Here is a 12306-nt window from a genome sequence, read left to right as displayed (position 1 = left end):
CTTCATACTGTGAGGAGGAGGACGGGATAACATAAGTCAGCAGGGTTTTCCATGGTTGGTTTTCCATTCCACCTCATTAAGACGAATCAATTGTTACAAAGTCCCTGGACTGGATGGGCGTTAAGACAATATCTTCTCGCTCTTAGCATATTGGATTTTCTAAGTCCATCCATAGAACTCCAAGTCACTGATGTACATACTAGTAAGCTTGCTGCACAAACAAACTCTTCAAATAAAGTCTATTAATTGGGTGGGCCCATTGGTGATATAGGAAATGTAATTTCCTTTCTTTTTTCACTTTCATCAGGAGAGATGTGTACTTGACTGGGACTCTTCACCTAGAGCATGTTATTAGATGATCTTTCTGCTTTACTCATTTGAATCAGATACCTTTTCAAACATGCCAGCCAGGCCGTATAAATCTGGCGAACAGTTATACATTTCCAATTTGCCATTTTTTTTAATTAGTGGGAGAATATGCAAATAAACAGTGGGCCTTAAGATGGTAGACTTTTTGATCTTTACATATCATTCTCTATTCTTAATGAAAATAAAACATCACATCATACTTACCTTCTGAAATGTCCTTTATGTCTGTCACTTCCTGTCTAGTCTTATTGATACTGTGTTAGCCTATAGCTTCACACTTATTCAGAATCAGATTGGTACACTGGCTTTCCAATGATCACTTGAACCTCATGAGCTTTTGAATTTCATGCTAAATGATGATCATGGCTGGCATGTACACATAAGGAACTATCTGGCATTGCAAATGGGACGCAAAAGAACTGTTGGCCCAGAAAGAAACTCACTACAGACTGATTCATTTGCCTCTCAGCATAACCATTATGGCTTGTTGCAGTTTAGGTTCTTACAAGGGTATTTCTTGGATCACATGATCTCACACATCTAGAGGAAATAATGAACAACACAAACAGACCCAGAGAAAGAGAATCAGCGATCAGACTCTCAAACCTCAGAGGGAAAATAAGGGGGGATGGGGGTAAGGGGAATAGATCAACCAAAGGACTTGTGTGCATACATATGGGCCTAGCCAGTGACCATGAACAACGGGGGGTTGGGGGGCATATCTAGGGAGGGGTTTGGGATGGGAATGGGGGAATAAGGACAATAAAAAAAATTCAGAATTTCCTATTGTACTAATGCTACAGTTTATAATATTCATTAATTTTAGTGAGACAGTGTTAGGTCTCAATTTTCTGCTTGCATTTTTATGTCTTTGATGTTTTTTTTTCATCACTAATCACTAAACACTACCCCTCCAAATTTTTGACAGTAAAAACTACAAATAACTCCTTTTAGAGGAGTTATCTCTTGGAACATGTACTACTCAATGGCTTTCCATATATTTATAATTTTTTCACTTCCTGCTACTTGAAATCTTCTCTTATTATTCTTCCAACTTTCTCATCAATTATGTCTCAACTCAAAGTCAAGCTTTCTTACAAAATATACATTGGAATATTTATTCTATAAAACCCTACTGTCAACACCCCTCATTTGACCATATAAATTTTTTCCAGCTGGATGATACATTGTGAGTATCTTGCTTCCTCAGTTAGACTGTGGGAACAGAGGTCAAGACTGTGAAGTGAGTAAAAGAGAACTGTTGTCCATATATTTCAGGGGAATTATATATACAGCCTTTATTTCCCTTGTAGAATCCATCCAAGTGCAAAAAACATATTTTGGACTCTGTTTTTACTTGCTTGAAATAGTGGGATGTTTTGGACAAATGCAATTTAAAGAAGATTATGGAGGAAATAAACCATGTCTACTCTATCTCATTGTAAGCTGTAACCACTCATTGCCTGTCTGTGCAGTATCGGATGGCATGAATCAGGGCTTCTCCTCAAGGACTAGGAGCAGGGAGCAGTTCAGTTTGCAGCCTAATGTGACTGCCCTGAAATGTGGTCTTATTAGAACTTATGCCAGTGAACCTGTCAGATTCAACATGAGTTCCTGCCATTGTCTCTGGAGCAATGAGGTATTACTTTGATTGATCTGCATAGTTGCCAACTGCTTGACATCACTCATCTTTTCCTTGGGCTTTGAATGAGTTTATGGCTATCAATCACCATCTACATGGAAAATTCTTTATCAAGAAACTCTCCCGACATTAATACCACTGAATCCCTTGTGATTTGAGCCAAATGTGGTTAGGCTTAGAGATGTATCATCTGTGATATTGAAAAGAATATTTGCACTTTGAGTTATATTTCAAAGTTTAGTAGGGTCCCATGCTTTTGCTATTGTCATAATTGGCTAGTTATTAACATTAATAATAGGAAGAAAGCCAACAGGAGGCCAGACATTACAAGCGTGGTCACTTTGAAAGCTTTACCAGGTATTTTAATATCTAAATATTGTTATAAATTCTTTACTAAAAGAAATTTTAAGATGCTGTGAAATAGATTATTAGTTGAACGTATGATACTTTCTCTTTTTTTAAAATATATTTTATTGATTTTTTACAGAGAGGAGGAGAGAGGGATAGAGAGTTGGAAACATCCATGAGATAGTCACCAATCAGCTGCCTCTTTCACACCCCCCACCGGGGATTTGCCCACAACCAAGGTACATGCCCTTTGGCAGGAATAGAACCTGGGACCTTTCAGTCTACAGGTATCCACTGAGCCAAACCAGTCTCGGCCGTATGATGCTTTCTTAAAGTAAAGTTGAAAATGGAACATATTATTCATTTTTAATATGATCACCTTAAGTTTTTCACTAAAGCCAAAGAACTTGAAGTAAATCTAGAAATCCTATAATCTGTGTAAACATTTTAAAATTATCTGAATTATAAGAAAATATTTTGACATAATCTCTCACTATTTTGGAGCAAAAGCTATTTAAACATGGGCAAAGTAAACTGAAAATATTAGCAGTATCTGATAGCTTAATTAATTAAATGATATATTTAGTTATGTATTGAATGCCTACTATCTGAATTATTCATATAATTTAGGTATAAAATTATATTACCTGCATCTGTAATCCTCCCACAGACTGAAATAAATATCTTTAAGATGTTATATTAAAAGTCAGATTTTTAAATGATAACAAACTCCCCTACATTGCTGGTAAAAATTGAATATGAAATTATTTCTGTTCAACTGATTATTCACAAATATGTGTCAATTTCACATAACTAGATTTCACTTGTCTATTTTATCACCTCATTCACACCTGTATTTCCTGCTATCAAATAAAATTCAATCCTTGTAAGCATAATTTTTTTCTAATTCGTCTCTGTTGTTTTCACCATTTTTCCATTGGCTTTAAGTTCAGTTTCAGGCCAACCTTAGATTTCTAGCCCTAGTTTGTCTTCTAAGTCCTCTAGTACTTGTTTCTTTGGTTTCCTATAGACTCTGAGTGCTTCCTGCATCCAGTAAAATTCTATAGCATTTTCATTTAAAAATAAGTGTTTGTTAATTATAAAAAGCTTAGCATATAGGTTAGACAAAATAAAAATTACCTGTTGACTTTGTAATGCTTAAATATTGTCCTACATTCTGATATCCATTTCATAGCCTCTCATTTTCATTTGTAAATCTACCTGACTCTTAAATAATCAAACACAATATTGTAACTTGAATTTGTGCAAATCAATAAATAATTTAAATATTAAAGTTATCATGTGTTCATTTTACAAATATTTATTCAGTATTTAACAGACCCTTGTTGTGAACACTTTTACTTCCATATGGTGATTCCTATATAAAAAGTGATGCAATGAATTTTGCATCTTCATGATTTCTTTCTGATTAATCCTTAGAATTCTGTATTAAAATATATGAGCTGGCTTCAGAGAAAGAGTTTGGAAGTGCTCCTTCTTCTTGAATTTTTTGGAATAGTCTAAGGAAGATAGGTTTCATTTATTCTTTGAATGTTTTATAAAACTCCCCAGGTTAAGCTGTCTGGTCCAGGGCTTTTGTTTGTTGGAAGATTTTTTATTACTGCTTCAATTTCCTCCATAGTTATTGGCCTATTCAGATTTTATTATTATTATTATTATTATTATTATTATTATTATTATTCCTCCTGGCTGAGTTTTCAAAGTTTGTATTGTTTTTATTGCCATTTGACCCAGTAATACCACTTCTAGGAATATCCCAAGGAAATAGAAACACCAATCAGAAAGGATATATGCACCCTTATGTTCATAGCAGCACAATTTACAATAGCTAAGATTTGGAAATAGCCTAAATCCTATCAGCAGATGAGTGGATTTAAAAACTCTGATACATCTACACAATGGAATACTACACTGCTATAAAAAAGAAAGAATTTTTAACAATTGCAACAGCATGGATGGAACTGGAAAGCATTATGCTAAGTGAAATAAACCAGTCAGTGAAAGAAAAATAACACATAATCTCACTCATTTATGGATGATAAAGAACATTATAAACTGATGAACAAAAATAGATACAGAGGCAGAGAATAATTGAGCAGATTATCAAATGACAGTGTGAAGGCTGCGGAGGGTTGGGGGTGGGGGGAGGTAAGAGATCAACCGAAGGACTTGTATGCATGCATATAAGCATAACCAATGGATGCAAGACACTGGAAGGAGGGTGAGGGCATGTGCAGGGGGGTAGGGGAGGCTGGGGGAAGGTCAATTGGAGAAAAAAGGAGACCTTTGTACTACTATTTGTAATACTTTAAACAAAACAATATGAGGATTTGTGAAGTAATTTTTTAGCTGCTGGTTAGCATATACTCAATGCTGGAAACATAGGAACAAAATACACAGAAAGCTCAATGAGAGAGAAAATTACTCATTCACAATTTGCAAACGTTATTATTTTTCAACTTTTTAAAAGTCTTTTAGTCTTCATTCTCATAGTATGTGATGCTCATTAGATCAATATTGTTATACTATACCTATATTTATGAGATGCTGTGTAATCTAATTTTTTACATTGTAATAGTTTCTTATATATTCACATGCCAATCAATATTACTTACATTTTTTTTTAACTTCATAGTATTATGTCAATAAAGTAAACATATCTAATCACCCACTCTTAGGTTGTTTCCAAATTAACATTGGAATAAATATGTTAAAACTTTTTAAACATTTATAATTGAATAATACCAGTAAATATAATAAATGGCCTTGTGGTTATCTAACTGCTTCTAATAAAATTAGCATTATGTACTAGTTGTAGATTTTCTGGGTCAATGTTTAGCATATATTTACATATTTTAATAAGTACTGCCAAAAGTACACTAGAGAAGAACTTATGATAATGTATGTACCTACCAACAGATGGTTTACCTGATTTATCAGCACCACTGGCTAGCATAAAAATGTTTAAGGTGAAATAATTCATAAAAATTATTTTAATTTGCTATATTTGACTCTGTAATTATTAGTTAGATTAAACTTTCAGTTTTCATGGTTTTTTTAATTTGTAAATTAAATCTTATTAGTGTCCTAGACAAAAGCAGAGTGCCCCAGGTGGAAATTTAAAGAGAATTTAATAAAGGAGAACTTTAAAAAACTATAGATAATGTGTGGGAAAACTTCAAGGGATAGTGCAGAACCTGAAGACTAGTAATAGGGTGGAGGGAGGGGGAACTATCCCTGAATGGCCCTAAGGAAAGGCATTAGAAAAATAATGTCCTGCCAAGACCAGTTTGGCTCAGTGGATAGAGCATCAGCCTGCGGACTGAAAGGTCCCAGGTTCCATTCCGGTCAAGGGCATGTACATTGGTTGTGGGCACATCCCAGTGGGGGTGGTGCAAGAGGCAGCTGATGGATGATTCTCTCTCACCAGTGTTTCTAACTCTCTATCCCTCTCTTCCTCTCTGTAAAAAAATCAATAAAATATATTAAACAAAAAAAAAGAAACAAAAAAGAAAAAGAAAAATAATGTCCCGGGCAGTACTCTACTGCTGACATCTAAGGTTCATATTTGGCTATAGTCAGAAGGCAAAGGATAAGAAAGCTCAGAGGACAGAGTGGAGCAGGCTGAGTGCCGATCCTCAGAATGAAACAGAAATCCCCTGGTACAATGCTCTTCATTCAGTCTCATCCCATTCTTATCATTTTCTGAGGGTTTGTTGTAGTTACTTATACATCAAATGCAATGGCCTTGTAAAATATGTATGTTTTCCAAACATATTGTCTTTTAGTTTCTTTGCTTTCTCATAAGCACAAGTTACTCATAGTTGTCACCAAGCAGATTTTTTTTTTCCTTATGATGACTTTCTTTGGTAGCAATAAAAATACACACACACACACACACACACACACACACACACACATCATACTCTACTGCCAATTTAGTTTACATATTAAATACTACATAAATACTTTAATTCTCTCAAAATATACATAGTATATGTTCTAAGGTAGCCTTTTCTCCCAATTTTACCAGTGTCTTGCATCCATTGATTATGCTTATATGCATGCATACAAGTCCTTCGGTTGATCTCTTACCTCCCCCCACCCCCAACCCTCCGCAGCCTTCACACTGTCATTTGATAATCTGCTCAATTATTCTCTGCCTCTGTATCTATTTTTGTTCATCAGCTTATAATGTTCTTTATCATCCATAAATGAGTGAGATTATGTGTTATTTTTCTTTCACTGACTGGTTTATTTCACTTAGCATAATGCTTTCCAGTTCTCAAGGGTAATTATTACAAGTTATTTATTTCAACACTCATCTTTTTTCTCTGAATGTTCAGCATATTTTTCTATCTACCAAGACAAAATAATAAATAGTTGTTATAAAGTATCTTTTGTGCAAAACAAATAAAGAAATGCTATATTGAGCATCAGTTTACCTGTGACTCAGTTTAAGGAGAAACATAATACAAATAAAGTCCAAATCCCTGTTGGCCCTTGATTGTTGATAGATCTTGTTTTTACCAGTGGGTGCCTTAGTCATGTGCTGCTTTTCTCTGCAGTTATATTTCCTACATCACAGGTCTTTCTTCTTTTCATATTGTATATGATTTTTTACCCAACTATGTTTTTTGAACAATCAAATATGATGGATGTCCTGTTTTACTCTCTCTCCATCCATTACCTCTATTGGTGGAAATCTCTTCTTAGATCTACAATGGCTACATCTACAGAATAGGTGCAACAAGAGCTCAAATTCAGTTCTATGCTAAATATTCATCTAAAACATAATGTTTGTCTTCATTGCAGAGAAAAATGTATTCCTCAGATTATAGTCTTTATATTTTTTATTTGTCTGCTTGTTTGTATCTAAGGCTGATGTAGTTGAATAGGTGTGTAATGATCATGGCTATATATAACATTCCCCTTATATATGGCAGTCTAAGGAAACAGAAACTTCACAGAAGAGGGGTAGATATCCAACTCGGTTAAAAACTCATGATCTTGAAAAGATCTCTATTGAAATACAAGTTGTTTCCTTGGCTTTAGGAATTGCAACAGCTGAACCACACGTGCATTAAACCTAGGACATTTTCCAACTCCTACTGCATTTGAGGCAAGTTGGGAAATAATGTTAGAAAGACATTTTATAGCACCCAAATGATTTTTTTTTGTTTTAAATACAATATAAATTTCAAATAGAATATTTTTCAATACTTATACAAATTATAAAATAAACAAGTTATCATCCACTCTCACAACCACTTGTGGGTGAAGACTTATGACAACATGGCTATCACTATCAGTGTCTGTTTTCTATGACCTCATATTAATATTCTTAAATAATTTCAACAAGAGCAAGAACATGGATGGCATCCTAATGAATAATTCTAAGTAGAAAAATTCAGGCTCAGAAAGATGCAAACAGTAAGGTCCCTACATGTTATAGATAGGTAGGCAGGTGAATTCTAAAGACTAGGGGCACAGGTGTTCTTCCAAAGGACACAGTGGGACTTTGGGGGTGATAGAAAAATTCTATATCCTGTTCGTGATAATGGTTATAATTTGTTACAATTCATAGAATTATAACCAAAAAAATATTAATGAGTTAACAGTAGGCTGACCATAAAGAAGGTATGATTAGGAGAGGGAAGATGTTAATAGAAAACCTGAAATACAGAGGATATCTACACCTCTCTATCTAAATCAAACAAAACAGTGTAAGAGCCACATGTCACACGCAAGCAGAAGTCCATGACATATGGCAATTTTGGTTCCTAATGGATAGGACAAAGAGTAAAACAGAGCCAAAACCGGTTGACTCAGTGGATAGAGTGCCAGTCTGTGGACTGAAAGGTCCCAGGTTCAATTCCAGTCAAGGGCATGTACCTTGGCTGTGGGTACATCCCCAGTTGGGGGTGTGCAGGAGGTAACTATTCCTCTCATTTCTTCTCTGTAAAAAATCAAATATATATATATATATATATATATATATATATATATAGAGAGAGAGAGAGAGAGAGAGAGAGAGAGAGAGAGAGAGTAGAGAGAGAGAGAGAGAGAGAATTATATTGTATATATATAGAGAGAAAAATATATATATATATAATTCAATATATATTGTATTTTGAAATGGAAACAATATTTGAAGAGAGGATGACAAAGAATTTTCTAAAATTGATGGAAAAGATCAAGCTAGATCTTTAAGAAAGGTATGCAGGAGAAAATTACAATTAGGTACATCATAGACAAACTTCTTCCAAAACACAAAAATTACAAAGAAACAAAACCTCCAAGATAGCCAGAGAGAAAGGCACATGTTTTTAAAAGAGTAACTACAAGACTGAGATTTCTGAAAGAGAATGATAAAGTGCTAAAATTAAAAATAAAATGTCAATCCAAAATTCTGAAACCACTGAAAACATTCTTTAAAATATTTTTGAAAATAAAGTTATTTTTGGACATTCAAAAAGTGAACTCATTACCTGCCAGCATTTTATAAAAAGTACTCAATTATATTCTTCAGTCTGAACTAATGATCGCACATGGAATCTGAAACTCTAATAAGATATAAAAATTGGTGAAAGAAACAAACAGCTGCTTAAAATAAAACAATATGGATATCTAAACAGCAAAAGTTATAGCGTGTTATATTGGGTCGGCAACTAAGTAATTGCGGGTTTCACACATATATGGCTTCAGTTGAATTTTTAGGTTTGCAGACGTAGTACAAATGTAAAACACATTTTGTTATTTGATAGTTGGCTATTCAGCTGTTAATCAGTAAAAAAAGTTTTTTGATCTGTTTTGTAGTTTTCGTTTGGTGTTCGTTAAAAAATGGAAAATCAAAAGGAACATTTTCGTCATATTTTGCTTTTTTATTTCCTCAAAGGGAAAAACGCATCGCAAGCTCATAAAAAGTTATGTGCTGTTTATGGTGATGAAGCCTTAAAAGAACGGCAGTGTCAAAATTGGTTTGCCAAATTTCGTTCTGGTGATTTTTCACTCAAAGATGAAAAACGCTCTGGTCGTCCAGTTGAAGTTGATGACGCCCTAATCAAAGCAATAATCAATTCGGACTGTCACAGTACAACACGTGAGATTGCAGAGAAGCTTCATGTATCACATACATGCATTGAAAATCACTTAAAACAACTTGGCTATGTTTTAAAACTCGATACATGGGTTCCTCACGAAATTAAAGAATCACAGTTAACGCAACGCATTAGCAGCTGCGATTTGCTAAAGAAACGTAATGAAAATGATCCATTTTTAAAACGACTGATAACTGGCGATGAAAAATGGGTTGTTTACAACAATATCAAGCGGAAAAGATCGTGGAGCAGGCCAGGTGAACCAACTCAAACAACATCAAAAGCTGATATTCATCAAAAGAAGGTTTTGTTATCAGTTTGGTGGGATTACAAAGGAATTGTCTACTTTGAACTCTTACCACCCAACCGAACGATCAATTCTGATTTCTACATTGAACAACTAACGAAATTAAACAATGCAGTTGAAGAAAAGCGGCCCAAATTGACAAATCGAAAAGGTGTTGTATTCCATCATGACAATGCAAGGCCACACACATCTTTGGTCACTCGGCAAAAATTAATGGAGCTTGGTTGGGATGTTTTGCCACATCCACCATATAGTCCTGACCTTGCACCATCTGATTACTTTTTGTTTCGATCTTTACAAAACTCCTTGAATGGTAAAAATTTCAATAATGATGATGATGTCAAATCGTACCTGATTCAGTTTTTTGCTAATAAAAACCAGAAGTTTTTTGAACGTGGGATTATGATGCTGCCTGAAAGATGGCAAAAGGTCATTGATCAAAATGGGCAATACATTACAGAATAAAGTTATTTAGTTCCATGAAAAAATTGTCTTTGATTTTCTTTAAAAAATCCGCAATTACTTAGCTGCCAACCCAATATTTTATTGCACAAAGAATAAACCAGTTGCATGGTTATAAGATTTTTAAATTGTTTGGTAAATGGGAGATAACTAACTTACTGTTGGTTTCAAAGAGTCAATGTTATATATATTATTTTGATAACTACAAACACTATAAAATAAACAGTATAAATAAAAATCTAAGGTAGAAGAACACAAGAAATAAAATTTTCTCAATAATCTAAAACAGAGTAAGAAAGGAAAAAAGCATTTTACTTTTTTCTATCTCTATCAACTCATTTCATCTCTAACATTATTTTATTGTTCTGAGGTAATGCTGAAATAAGTATAACTGCTTCATCAATAATTGTGTTTCAAAATACAAAAAGAAATAATGAGAAAGTCACAAGCAAACAATACCAGCAATCAAGACTGACTTATTCTATGCAAAATAGTTCTTCTTGACTAGCCTGTGGTGGTTTGTTTTTGTTCTCTTAACCACCCAAGGATATTTTCCCATTGATTTTAGAGAGAGTGAAAGAGAGATGGAAAGGCAGAGAAAAACATATCAATGTGAGAGAAACACAGTGAATGGCTGCCTCCTGCATGTACCCCAACCAGGGCTGTGGCCTGAGAGGAGCTTGTAAGGGATATATGTGCTCTTGACCAGATTTGAACTTGGGACCCTTTAGTCCGCAGGCCGATGCACTAAACACTGAGTAAAACCAGCTAGGGTTTTTCTGTGGTTTTTTTTTTTTTTAATGACAAGCATATAGTTTCTAATGATTAGCTAATAAAAACAGTATGGTATATTCTGTACATCTTTAGATGCTAGAGGTATTGCTAAATCTTTGTATGCCACATGAATTTTTGTATTTCATTTATCTATCTTTAAATATGGTGATACTTTTAATCTTCTAGTATGGATTAATTAGAGATTAATAAACATTTTAAATAGGTCTCATATAGCTAGAAATAATCCACTTATCTGTATGTCAATTTCATTTTGTTCAGTGTCCCAAAAGTACTTATGATACAAAACGCTTAATATTTGTGACAATTGTGAAATTGTTTAATGTAATCTGCTCTTGTTTCAGTGTATGTTAATGAAAATGTTATGTCTTTAGTCATCTGCCTTTGCAAATGATGAGACAAATTGCAAAGCAAAACTGATACCAATATATTTGGAAATGAAAGTAAAGTTTTGTATCTCTTGCTATTTAAGTCTCTGAAGTTCTGTATCTTGATGTGTTATGTTTCTTGGACACTTACCCATAACAAAAACATATGAGAAAAATTAAATATTGATGTTCACAGTAGGACGGTTGTAATATTTCATAGAATTTTACCAAGTAAGCAGTATTTCTACCTGCTAAGGCAGTCTTTGTTGACAAAGATTATTTTTCTTCACATTACAAAGGAAATTAGAAATGTCATTTTAAACTATATTTAGTTGTTATGGAAGTATTTACTTTTTTTTCTCAGGACCAAATAAACATGAAAAGAGATAGAATTGTTGACCAAGTTGGCTTTTCTTTGTGACAAAATGATGATATATATATATGTTTTAAAAAAGCCATAATATATCTTAGAAACATAGCTACATATTCTAGGATTGAAAAAAATATTGAATTCTTATATAGTAATAAATCCTTTTTGTACTTTAATGCAAAATTTAAAAGTACATACATTTAAACACTTTAGTTGAAAGCATTAGAATTGAAAATAATCAGATAAAATATTACATGACACCATAGCTCAAAAATATAAATTTATATTATCTCTGATTTGAAATATATGTTGATTTTTTTATACGTTTGAAATGTAATTTAAAATGTTCTTCTGTCACTATTTTAGTAAGTATGATCTATGATTCAGCACTATTGACTTAAAAGCAATTCAACTAAACTAACTTCCTTGTATATTCTCTACGATATGCCAGGCATTATTACTGAGGTGAATGAATACAGATCAGCATTTATTTTTCTTACTGACTGACATAGTAAATCTCAAGAAAT

The sequence above is a fragment of the Pipistrellus hanaki genome (assembly GCF_964339955.1).
Source record: "Pipistrellus hanaki genome assembly, chromosome: 2".
Taxonomy (NCBI): Eukaryota; Metazoa; Chordata; class Mammalia; order Chiroptera; family Vespertilionidae; genus Pipistrellus; species Pipistrellus hanaki.
The sequence above is the reverse complement of the archived record's forward strand: the minus strand, read 5'-3'. Positions refer to the sequence as shown.